The sequence below is a fragment of the Pieris rapae genome, chromosome 3, assembly GCF_905147795.1.
Source record: "Pieris rapae chromosome 3, ilPieRapa1.1, whole genome shotgun sequence".
In the NCBI taxonomy this organism is placed as follows: Eukaryota; Metazoa; Arthropoda; class Insecta; order Lepidoptera; family Pieridae; genus Pieris; species Pieris rapae.
Genome location: NC_059511.1, coordinates 2,407,019 through 2,420,129, shown reverse-complemented (window position 1 = coordinate 2,420,129; position 13,111 = coordinate 2,407,019). Strand labels below are relative to the sequence as shown.

The following is a 13,111-nucleotide window of genomic DNA, read 5'->3' as shown; positions in this document are numbered from 1 at the left end:
TTTGCTCAAACATATCAGATTTGAAGTAATAATAATCAAGCAGATCTTAATATGATATATATTTCATATCTTGGGATCCTTCATTGTTCATAAATTCAATCTGATTTCCGTAAGTACGTAATAAAAAAGCCTTTTCAGGTCTGAGCATCAGATTTTTGAATCGGCATCATGATCATTTGTCCATCTAATAGGCAAGTAGGTGATTAGCCTTGTGTGCCTTGCTCGCGCCGTCAACTTTTTGGGTCTAAGGCAAGCCGATTTCCTTCACCGTTCGAGCCAATGATAAATGCGCAAATATAAAGATGCATGCAAAGTGCATTGTTGCACAGCCGGTGATCGAACGACCTCAGGTATGAGGATGATTGCCACTAGACCAATACTAAGTTAATTACCGAAGCATCAATAACAAAGTAAACGATAGCTTTCAGTACGATGTATTCAAACTCATTAGACGGTGTTGTTGACATTGATACAAATTATATTCTTACCATTTGATTAAAGTTAAAAATTAATTACGCCATCAATGATTAAAGCGGGTTAATCAAGTTAGATATACTAATCTAATTTATACCTTCACTGTAAGCAAGTTGCAGGTCAAAGGGTTACGTGGTCACGCGATTGTGTCGGTATTTTGAAACTAATTGCTTACATGCGGGTTAAACGTCACTGAGTTGTGACATACATATAATCCTCTCTTGGCGAATCCTTAAGGTCTCTGCAGTGTGGTTTTGGAATTCCCTTCCCGTCCCTATTCGTTCATCTCCTTCTCTATCTTCCTTCAAATCTTTATATGACCTATGACAGGAGCTTCCTTTATAGGAATCAGTCAGTCAATAGCAGATGTTTAGGTGTAGGTGACGAAGCGCACGTGGATCTGGGTACTTTCCAAAAGTTTAAGATCTCATAAAAAAAGGTTAAGATTCTTCATTACACGATCAGGATAAAAATCTACTTAGTACATATCTTTGATTTTAGCTTCAGTATAGACTGTATATCATTCTTATTCCCAGTCATAAGCCGTAACCCTATCAAAGATCACTAATAATACATAGTACGAAAATTAAAATCATCTATCCTATACATAGGACATAGCACTAAACTTATGCGCTGTGCAATTAGAAAAAAGGTTCCGTGATCAAGAGGTCACGCGGATCTGGCCCCTTCCGGGACTAATTGTCTTCAGCCCTCGAGACACAAGCATCATTAAACTAAGAGAGGGGTTAAAAGGAAAACTAGTAATGTGTACACACTCCATACTTCCTTTGTTCTGTATTTGGCTGAGCGATTAAAAACTTTTTGCGGAGTACAAGTGTTAAGGTTATATAAAATTTACATCGCACATTCAACGGTATACAATCTTTTACACAATAAATAAATGTAGGCTTTACTCGCAGTTATTGCAGGCGCTGGCATGGCAGCCATTTTGCATAACTGCCAAATATTAGCACGGTGAGTTCGAAATACCGGCGCGATGGGAACAGATTTTTCTACATTTGCATTTTATGAAGTCTTTCGTACATTTTCAGAACATCCATTACAAATATAATTCAATAAATATTAAAACCGATTCGTTTACCGTATTTGACATTGCGGAAAAGAATACTACCGCAATGACATTAAGGAAATGTTCTGTCCTGTACATAAAAATATTACATTCCACAGATAGTAAATTTGCCAAAAACAAAGAGTAGTGAGGACTCCGCCGTTTCCGCAATAAGACTTCCGACTTGTGCACTAAGACCTAGCAAATCGAGCCAGCCTATCTCCTTCCAGAAGCACAGGCTTCACGGAGCAACCACGCTGCTCCGAGGATTTCTCCTCCTTTCCAGGACTATATGTGTTGGGATTGGGTTGGCCTCTGAACAAGAGACTGTCTATCATGCCAAAGACAAAGAAATGTTTATTAAGGAGACAGTGGTCCGTAATTGTCATCATTATTTTGGGATTCATACTATTCAGGCTTAAAGTCGAAAAAACTTTTAAAATGTAATGTCCCGTAAGCCTCATTAGACAGAAACATTTCTTCCACTTTCCACTATTCACCAATTGGCCAACAAGCATCCCAATTCCAGCAAAATTTGGAAAAAAATTCGAGAGGCTCTTCGTTTTAAATCCATTGACTCCACCCGTCGATCTGTGATACGTAGATCAGAATTGAACAGTTCCAATAAAATAGAGTACTCGTTTATATGGCGATATTGAATAGCGGAACCAAGTGGTTGGTCGAAGTTTGGTTTGATTAGATTCAGATTTTTTCTTTCAGTATACATGTTAACCAATTATATATTTAAAATTCGTTTTATTTAATCGTTATAGACCAGTGAATTGTTCTTGACCATACTAATATTATAAAGAGGAAAGATTTGTCTGTAAGTATGTTTGTTAGGAGTTGGCTCAAAAAGTACTGGACCGATATTAAAAATCCTTTTAGGTCTCTGTAGTGAGTGATGAAATTCACTTCCTGTCCCTACTCGCTTAGGTCCCTCTCTTTCTTCATATAAATCTCTACAATGCAAACATTACCCACAAGTTTCGTACTACCTTCCTTATCTGAAATTATCGTAATACATGTGCCCTTTTTTACTATTGTCCTTTTCATATATGTTTTAATGTTTATATATGTTTTAATTGCTTTACTTTATTCCATTACTTTTGTTTAAGTAATTTTAAGTATTTTGAAGAATTGCATTACCTTATCTAAAAATTTTTTCTTACAATTGTTACTTGGAAGAGATCCCTCAAAAGCGATTTGAAGCGAAGGCCGCCTTCTTTTTATTTAATTATTTTTAATGTACTGTATTTTTGTATTACTACTACGAAGTGTAAATTAATAAATACATTTATTCGTATGTTTCTACATATACACAGAATGAGTATAGGTTATTTAAACAGAAAAGTTTTATTATTACAAATGACAAGACTGTATGAAGAAATGCTGCATGTTTCGTAATTAATGATAAATTTTAAACATTATTCTTTTCGAGTTGCTAATGAAGCTGTGTGAATGTGACTTAATTAGACAACTACATATATTCATTAAAAATAACAATGGTGCTATATGCATTTAATTCTGGGCGTACACGTTTCAGGATCATTTGTTTCTTCTAATAGGCGGGAGCCTTTTTCTGGGAGTATTGCCAGTTCCTCTAACTAACTGGCAGTAAATGTAAAATTAGAATAAATATTTAGTTTTTGACGATCATACGCGTACACTGCGTTACCTATAGATATAGTATAGGTACCTATACCTACCGATGGTAGCATGAAACACACATCAGGAAGTTCTTTCACGGGTATGAGGCGAGTGATACATAGATAATCCTTTGGTGCACAGCCGGGGATCAAGTTAGATGGCGACCTCAGGGAGGAGGCACCTAACATAAGATTCAAGATACATTACACATTAATTTGTTGGAAAAAAATAATAATGTAGTTTTAAGATCCATTAAAACTCGACAACATCTGAGTGCACTTTCCTCAGCTTTAACAATTATTTTTATCTTATATAAATCTGTCTCTGATATCTTTAAAAGCTTTGAGGTAGATTTTTTCTAACTTCATTGTAAAAGATACATTTTATTTTCTATTCGTTTAACCAATAATACATAGCTTGTTTAAACGAGCATATTGTTTTAGTAAAACAAAATATTTCGCTACACTTTCTAAAAAAACAAAATATTTGTTTGTTCGCCTTTGGCGCCAAAGCTACATGACTCATTCGAAATATTATTTAACCATTAGAATCCTTTTTGCCTAATCAACATAGGCTATTATATATAGAATACATATAAAATGTTATATAATATTCTATGTTATTCTGTATGTACTGTGTTCTGTTGAGTCAGAATACAGCTCTATTAAACGCAAGTTATAACTGAACGATATAAGTTGATAAAACTAATTGGTTATTTTAATATAACGATGAATGGTTTCCATTTGTTTAAATGCCAACAACATGGTAAAGATTCAGACAAATTTGTCTGAAACTGAATTGAAAGTTTTTAAGAAAATTTACCAAAGCGTGCTTTCGCGAGAGTAAACATTTAAAATTATATTAGTCCAAGCATAATGGGCCTAATGAAAGACGACAGTTTCATAAAAATACACATCTGTCTCTTTTTATCATAGCGTCAACGCAATTTGACAGAAAGAGTCTACTTAACGGCGCAATGAGTCTGATAGTTTTTGTAAAGGTCATTTTAATTAAGGCACTACACAAATACCACATATTAGTTCTGGTGTTATCACAACCACAACACGATCCCAAACAGAAGCACCTGTTCAAGAATAATATAGAATATTAAACCGGGAACAATCAATATAGCGGCCGCGGGAGGCCCGGAGATCTCTATTGATTTCATGCTTCGTCAGATCGACACGATGAGAATTGGCCAAAGATTCGATTCATTTTTACCGCTTTCAACGGATTGAGTAGTTCCGTTTCTAGGGAGATTGCGATTTAAAGGGGGCGGTACGCAATTAGTTAAGTAATCAAAGCGGATGGCACTTTCATCACATTGAACGGTTACACCTCGGATATAATAAATCATCTCGACTTGCCAATAATAGAATCTTAAGCCATCCTTTACCCAAAACATGAAAGAAATTATTCAAATTGTGTTATATAATAAAATCCAATCTCACACCTCGACGGGCAAGGTGCAGAATAATGGAGAGAAAACTTTCTTGTTAGACATAACATTTACTAATAAAACACATACACAGAAAGAAACATACAAAATAACAATAATCTTTTTAGTTTTAAGTTTTAAGTTAAGAACGTGTTTTAAGTATGTAATGCCACAGACCACAGCAATTATTAGAATTATTGCTATTAGATAAAAAATTATTATACGAAAAGTATACATCGCATATGAGATTCTTATAACAAAGCTCGTTTGTGCGTACAAAATCTATTTCAATCTGACATAATGGAAAAGAGTAATGATGTCACTGTTCGAATGAAATGCCACATTGGTAGCTTTATTAGCTTGTTTATTTAGTACGCGTATACGTTGCGTAGGGAGAATAGAACGTGTATTGTTCAAAATTGGAACGCCAAGGTTTTATAATAAAACGTGATTATTAAGTAAAAACTTGGGCGTGGTCTAAACGATTCTATTCTACGACGAGGTCCAAAATGTATAAAAAATAATTTATTAATGTAGGAAACTTAATGTACACTTATGAACGTCAATAAAGAAATATACATCGACTGCTTCTAATTTTACATTTACAGCCAGTTCTCAAATCAAGGGCGAAAAACGGAAGAGAAGAACTGGCATTAAACTCTACGCCACTCTTTTTAACCGCCAAAAAAAAACGTTCACGAGTATGACGCATGGCCAGCCATCGGCCCCCTCGCCAAAATTTAGATAGAGAGACAACCCGACGCATGGACGCCGCCATTTAATCCGTAACGTACAAAATTTGTATAGCACAGGTTTACGCGAAAAACAAATATTTCTCATACAGAATCTATAGCCACGGCGCTATAATCTATAAGGTCTGAGCTCAGAAATACCCATCTGTTGTTCAATTGTTTTTTTCTAATAGATAAGCAGGTAATCAGTCAACCCTTCTGTGCCGCACACGCTGTCGACTTTTTGGGTTTAACATTTTCCTCACGATGTTTATTAAACGCGCACAGAGACAGTCTATTGGTGCACAGCCAGCTATGAGCTTCCGACCATAGATCTTAAAGAAAATCTTAAAACTACATTAACTTTGATTCGCATTCTAGAAGGGATTTTAGTAAAGTTAAGCCATATCAAAGTTATTGCCCTTACAAACAGCCAGGCAGCGAGGGAACATAATCCTAACTTGAACTCATCTCCATTGCCCCCGGAGAATTTTATGGGACGCTACTTGGTTTTACGAGTTCGGAAAAAACTGCCAACTTCAAATTGCAAACGCAAGTAGTTTTATCCAAATGCCTCGATGCTTATAATATTGGCTCAATGGGCGAACCGTTTTAGTTTATTTTTATCTCCGGCTTAATGACTAGCCCTCTTGAGAGTAACGGAATGCATCTTCTGTTATTGCTATAAACTCGGTTCTCATCAAGTAGGCAATGAGAATAAATGTGAGACAATTGATGGACCCGACATATGTAATATGGATTCATTACAGTTTTATGCCGTTAAATGTTGTACTTATAATCAGGAATAAGATTTTTACTCTGACGTAAAATGAAAGATTTTATTTATTTCTAACTATTACTATAAGATCTGTGCAATTTTGGCCTAGTGGCTTTAGGGTTGGATTCTCAGCCCTGAGATTGTAGGTTCGATCCCGGCTATTAAACAACGGACTTTCTACGTGTGCATTTAACATTTGCTCATCGGTGAAAGAGAACATCGTATGGAAGCCAGCTTGCCTAAGACCCAAAACAGTCGACGGTGTGTGTCAGGCACAGGAGGCCTACCAGATTGACAAATGAGCATGAAACAGAATAGTCCTCTGAGGCCCAGACCTAAAAAGGTTATAGAGTCACTGATTTATTTTATTTTCAAAACTAGATACGAATACATATCTATGTAAGCAGAAAGCTTCGACGTTCCAATTTTAAAAATGGCTAAACCGCACCCGTTTACTGACCACTATGACCGGATGAGTGCAACGAACGACAATGCATTGATTTAAATACTCTTTTCATTTACTACTAAAATGCAACTTTCATCTCGTTAAATCCATTATCAAATTTTTGCAATGGTATAAAATCTAAAGCGTTTGTATTAGTACGCTTCAGATATTGATATTAAAACGATGTCGACATAATGTAATGAAGGAATACAGATTATGTTATATGAAATACGACACCTTTGGTAACAAACCTATTTGATTACATCCGGTCGCAAATCATAGCTGGCTCAATTTATACACGTAAGAGAATCGCAATTGGTCTTACAAGATTTAATTCCGTATCGTTATCAAGAACAGGACATTTAGTAATCAATTATTACCCTAAAAAACGTACAAAGATTAGTCTAAATTACGATGGCAATTAAGGCTTACGATCTTGGCATCTACTGTACAGCCTCCAACCATGTTAGCCCGTTACTATAAACGAACTTTTTTGGATATGTAATATGTTTCTATATAAGTTGTATTATATATTTAAAACATATTAAGTAAATATAATATAACAGTATTAGAGAAACTTCTATATCTATATAAGGATTTTTATTATGTTACAAATTTCTAGGAAATAAATTCAAGTTGTAAGCGAATTCCTCGGGTACATGATGGGTATCGAATGTTAAATGATTTATTAATGCCTGCTAATTACAACTATAGTAATTGTAAAAATAAAGTACCGTATGAAAGTGTTGCGTGTTGGATTATCAATAATGGATGAGCTAATTGGTTGCAGTGACGTATATGTACTCTATCTCGAGTTTAGCAGCGTCTTAAAAAATATTCGGTAATTAAAAACTTAACTTAAGATGACTCAAAAGTGACAAGAGTAAATCTGGAAGTAATTAATTAATGATGCCAGTTTTATTAACCACCAGTTCTAAATTTTTCAAACCTTGCGCATAATAACTTTCCGGAGATGGCAAAATCAACCCCAGTCAGTTCCCTCTCAATTTATGAGAAACTGGGACCCTCTTACACGAAATTTATTTGGGGTGCGTAAATGTGAATCAATAGCCAACCTCATAATATTTAACCCTTGTAATAATTGCATTAATATAAAGCGTAATTTGACCGCATTTAATGAAAACAATTACGGAACTTCTGCCGAATATGGCTGTTATTTATTTACACTCCAGTTAATCAAATATAAACATACCTATCCACAGGTTGGGTGAGCCTTGATTAAATATTTCCAACGGTACAGATAACACAAAATTCCAGTCACAAATTGTCACTACACTGATACTGGCGCGGTCAAATTGACGGTGCGTCGACCGCTGTTAACGACCCGCGGAAGGCGACTGCACTCGGCAGTCGGCAGTGAGCACACCGCGCCCCGCTCCTTACGCACTTATTATCCCCTGGTACCCCGGGGGCCTTGACATCAGCTGAGTATAGGAACAGCCAACATGGTAATTAAGTAATGAAGAATCAAGTTTTGCTTGCTAACTTGAGGATACGGGGTAAAACGAAGTCGGAAAACTAACAAGAAAGTTGAGTAGATTATGAGACATGAGCTCTGGCTACATTTTATTAAAGAAAGCTGCAATTTTTATGAAAGCATAGAAGTTTAAAGGACGGTGCGATCTTCTTACAACTTGTATGTAATTTTTTGAAGCGAAAATACCTTAATTTTTATTAAGGAATTAAAATCATAGGTTTTATTAGATGGTATATACATGAGGCGAAATTTTAGATAAAAAATAGTTATTAAAATATAAACTTAAACTTATCAGTTTAAGTGTTTGAACCATGATTGGATTTATGTCTGTTTGGTATATACAGGTTGAACGAGGCGTTACTCTTTATAAAACAAGAAAGAGAGCGTCCAAAAATATTAACACAAGGAATGATGATTTATGAGACATCAGTATCTCAAAAGAAATTCTTGAAAAGGAAGCGGCCATTAGAAACAGTCACGCAATTAAACTCGTCCAGCCAAAGAAATGTCGCTATGCATCAAAGTGTGAACGTTTGCAATAGCGTGCACATTGCTTTGAAATCGTATAATATAATTAGCCGATGCTATCATATTTAGCAAATTGTCTGTGTATCAAATACTACACTAACAATAAAAAAAAAACATGACATCGCATCACAATGTAAGACAGAATATCTTGTGACATTATTAAAACGATAAAACAAAGCATACATTCGGTGTTCTTTTTTATTGATTTCAGCTTCAAAACTTTAATGAGCCAGCTAACATGTCTCCCGTGGGTGAAGATGTAAGGTGCGCAATATATTGTACTCAGTGATTACATAAAGTAACAAACACAGTGACAGTGTAATATTACCGAGAAGGAGCTTTTCATTATCAACTTTGAAATGTAGGTCAGGTAGAGCAAACAAGATTCAAGGCTTGACGAAATTTTGTACGAGAAAAAAATTAATTTCATTGCGTAAAGGTAGAGAGATATTTACGTTGACTTACTTGAATATTTTTATTTCCTATTTTGTATGCTCTGTGTCATCATTTCATAAAATTATTTACGAATATAGACATGACGAACTTACTAACATAAGACGTTCTAGATTGCATATATTTGGTTCCAAGTATTAAGGCTATGGAATGTGCTTGATTTGTTTAGGCACACAATTAAAACACTATTGTATTAGTATTAGAAATGTGATAGCAATGTGGCAATAATGAATAGGTTTTAGAGCGGGCGACACGTTTTGTTAGTTGCATTTTGTGGTTGCCATGTCCACTGAAATTACATAGCTTTGTTTTCTTAATACGTAACACAATAGTGTTCGTTCGGTGAACGATCGCGGCGGAGTACATCGGTTGCTGGCTATTAATACACCGCGAAAATCAAAACAAATATGTTCAATGAAATCAAATGAAGCAACTAACACGAGACGCTTTACGACTTCCTGTCCCAAATAGTAGGGGTTTTTGGTTACATAGGATGGATGACAGTACACATATGCCACATTTCGGTCAAATTCTTACCTTCTTACATAAATTGCTAAATAATCATATACAGAGCAGGGACCTCTTACAGTGCAATCACCAAAAGAAAAGAAAATTACCAATATTTTCCAAGTTCCTTTTGCCAAAACCAACCTAGGATTTCAGGCACCTCTCGTTCGAATTCTTCGCAACTTTAACGGATTGAACACAGCTTATCCGGATATTCAATTAATAGCCACGAACCACAGAAAAGTTGTTGCTGCAGTGTTATTTAAAAAAAACTGCCAGGATATGGTACAATGTTATGATAGTACAATCTAATGTTCGCATATTCTGCCACAAATAATGGCGTGCAAATTCATTTTAAAACCAATTTTACATTATACATGACGAGTCATGATATATGTAGTGATAAAATATCACATTATTAAAATATATTATTGAATTATCAAATTAATATGAATTAAGCTTCACATAAATAATGACTAATATAATAATGCTAAGGCTAAATATAATCATAAAAAAATGGAGCTCAAGGACAAAGAAAATAGGCTTTAGACATGATTTTGATAAAGATAATGTTCAGAGATGCTCACTCATCTACTTCTTTAACTTATTTTTAACATGGTTCGCTTAGATATGCCAGATTCGTCTCTAAAACTGACTAAAAAACTATAAAATTTACGAATTTTTATAAAATGAAAGCTTTACTTGTATACAAAGTTTTAATTAAAAGGAATTAGTTCGAATGAGTTTGTAGACTACACTAAGATATTCTCGCCTTGGAAGTTTTTTAATCATGTCAAAATTAGGCAAGTTTTAAAAGAAGGGTACAGTAGTTCAAACAACTGTTTTATGCACTATAAATATTTCAGACATTTTTGTATAGAATTATATAATTTGGTATAAAGACTTTATTTTCTCAAAAAAGCTAAAAGTGCCACTTACATGAGAACAATACTTCAGGTAAACATAACATTGTCGTCGTTCTCAAATAAACACAAATCGTACATGCAACAAACCTAAAAGTAAAGGTAAATAATTCTTTATCATAATCAATTAATAGCGACAATATAAATCATTAATATAATGTATAAACATTGTAATATAACACCAATACACTTATTTTATTTTCTGGAGTAATCTGTATGCCTGATAGTTGGGTTGCGAAATGTCAGGGGAGTGTGAATCTAAAACCAAAGACTAACTGACGTAATACCGTATTATCTCGCAGGCAGTGTTAGCCTAGCAGCTTCAACAAATGCTGGGGCTTTAGGTTTGATCCACAGCTGAGCACCAATGGACATTCTTTCTATGTGTGAAGGGGAGCATCGTGAGGAAAGCGGCTTGCCTTAGACTCAGAAAGTCGACGACGTGTGTACATAGGAGGCTGATCAACTAAATAACTATTAGATTGAAAAACGATCATGAAACTGATACAAAAAACTGAGGCCCATTTATTTTATTTAAGCTAGAAGCAATCAACCCTATATAATTCCTTGGTCGTAACAAAAAACTAATTTTTGATGGGAAATATTATATTCGATATTCAAGTTACAAAATAAATTGGAACAGAATCTTCTATTATACAATTTGTGCGCCGCGAGCAAAATCTATTGTATTCTGGGATAAGGAAAAACTTTATTCTTTTAAGGGAAAACATAATAAGGTATATCGTATTAAAATATAGCTTCTACTGAATAATTGCTGAGTAATATTTTTAATGTGCAACTTGTTATCGCTAGAGACAATTTCGTGGCCAGTGGGCGGTCCTATTAAATTTATTTTATAACTAGTGTACAATAAGAACTTGTAGCGACACCTACGGCTACAATGACTGGGATGAGGAGGGATGGCATACCCTGAAACGTGGTAACGAAGTTATTTCCGTTATATAAAACTCGATCGTAAGCACGCACTTCGGATCGGCCATTCAGGCAGTGCTATGACTTGTAAGAACTTAGTAGAACGGATGAAATCAATGTAGTGATGTCCTACCTTTGTCTTACTGTTAATAAAAATTCACTAAAGAAATATATTTGATTTATTATAAGTGCTGGTTAGATCTAGACTAATCAACATGAAAAATATTACAAACAAAGCAAACGGTTATCACTATTATACACAAGTACAATATTAATGTATGAATGAATATGATGTCACTACCGACTTTTCCAGGATCCTTTCTCATATTGGAGGGACAGAATCTTTTCTCCACAACTACAACTTTATTATTTATTAATTTTTGTAGACAACTGATTTCATAAATAATAAATAACCAAATGTATTCACAAAGAATTGCCATTGCCCCTAGTAATATAGAACATTTATAATTACATGGAGAAGCGGGAAGACTCTGTTTTTTTAAATCGTTTTAAATTCTTAGTATCATTTGTTGCTTTTAAATGTCAAATTTCAGTTTTTTAATTTTATTCTTTTTTTTAAATGTATCTTTGTCTTTTAATGCGCTTGCTTGTTTTCTGTTTTTTTTATACATAAATTTTTTATCTATGTAATCTGTTTTGGCTTTCTGTATTGTCTTAGTATTTTGTATTATAACAGGTATGTATAATAAGCTGTTAGATTACTTTTAATTAAATAAATACTTAAATAAAATAAATAAATACATGTGTATCAGTGTGTTTGCCGTGTGTTTATATTATGTGACTATACATACTATATATTTAATAAGTAAATTATGTAGAACTGTGAAAATAAGAGGATTTATATGACAATAATTCACTATTAAGTCTTTACATACCGAAACACGTTAACTTAATAGTTTTGTTTTGATTCACATGACCAGTTTTATATTTTTTTAGCTACAAATTTTATTATTTTCCGCCAAACCTTTTTGAGCGGTCATCACGCAACATTAGGCTTCTTAAGAAATCGGACGACAGGAAAACTATTCTATAACCTAATAGGCTTTAAACGAAGACAATATTTGTTTGTAGCCATGTAAAAAACGGCATATTGTATAACAAAAATGCCTTCACATTATGTAATACACCCTTATGTTGTATATGTTAAAATCGCATACATATAATTACGTAACCTACTTAGCATATGTGTTTCAAAAGAGTAACGCGGTTACATCTGTGACTCTCGACAACCTTCCCTTTGTCAGTTCAAAAAAATAACTTGTAATTAATGAGTGAATTTTTAACGAGAGTTAAAATTTTAAAAATTAACCTTGCTGCAGACATCATTTGTTTTCACACTATATATCTTAATATATATATTTCTTGTGTGCGTGTGTATGTGACTGAACTCCTCCTAAACGACTGGACCAATTTTGATGAAATTTTTTGTGTGTGTTCGTGGAGATTCGAGAATGGTTTAGATTCACAATTTTGTCCGCTGGACAATGTTTTTTTTAATTAATTAGTAGTTGTTGATTTTGGAATGTTTTACATTGGATCCGACAGACGGCGCTACCATCGCACTGTCAAATTTTAAATAATATTCGAATTTTAATTTTAGTCTGTCCCGACAGTTAGCGCTGCGATCAAATTAAAAAAAGTTTTGTTATCATTGTGTTATTGT

The 13,111-nt window shown here is 34.1% G+C and overlaps 1 protein-coding gene across 4 annotated transcripts in view; it reads right to left on the bottom strand.

Moving 5' to 3' along the window:
- Window positions 1-13,111, bottom strand: part of LOC110991967 (dystroglycan 1) — a 79,604-nt gene that overhangs the window by 44,685 nt on the left and 21,808 nt on the right. For 3 of the 4 annotated variants that reach the window (XM_045634724.1, XM_045634726.1, XM_045634725.1), the window contains exon 1: window positions 7,799-7,948. The exons of the other annotated variant lie outside the window; for it this stretch is intronic. The gene's annotated coding sequence lies outside the window, so the exon portion shown is untranslated. Of the gene's footprint in view, window positions 1-7,798; window positions 7,949-13,111 lie in introns of those variants that run through there. 4 annotated transcript variants of the gene reach the window in all.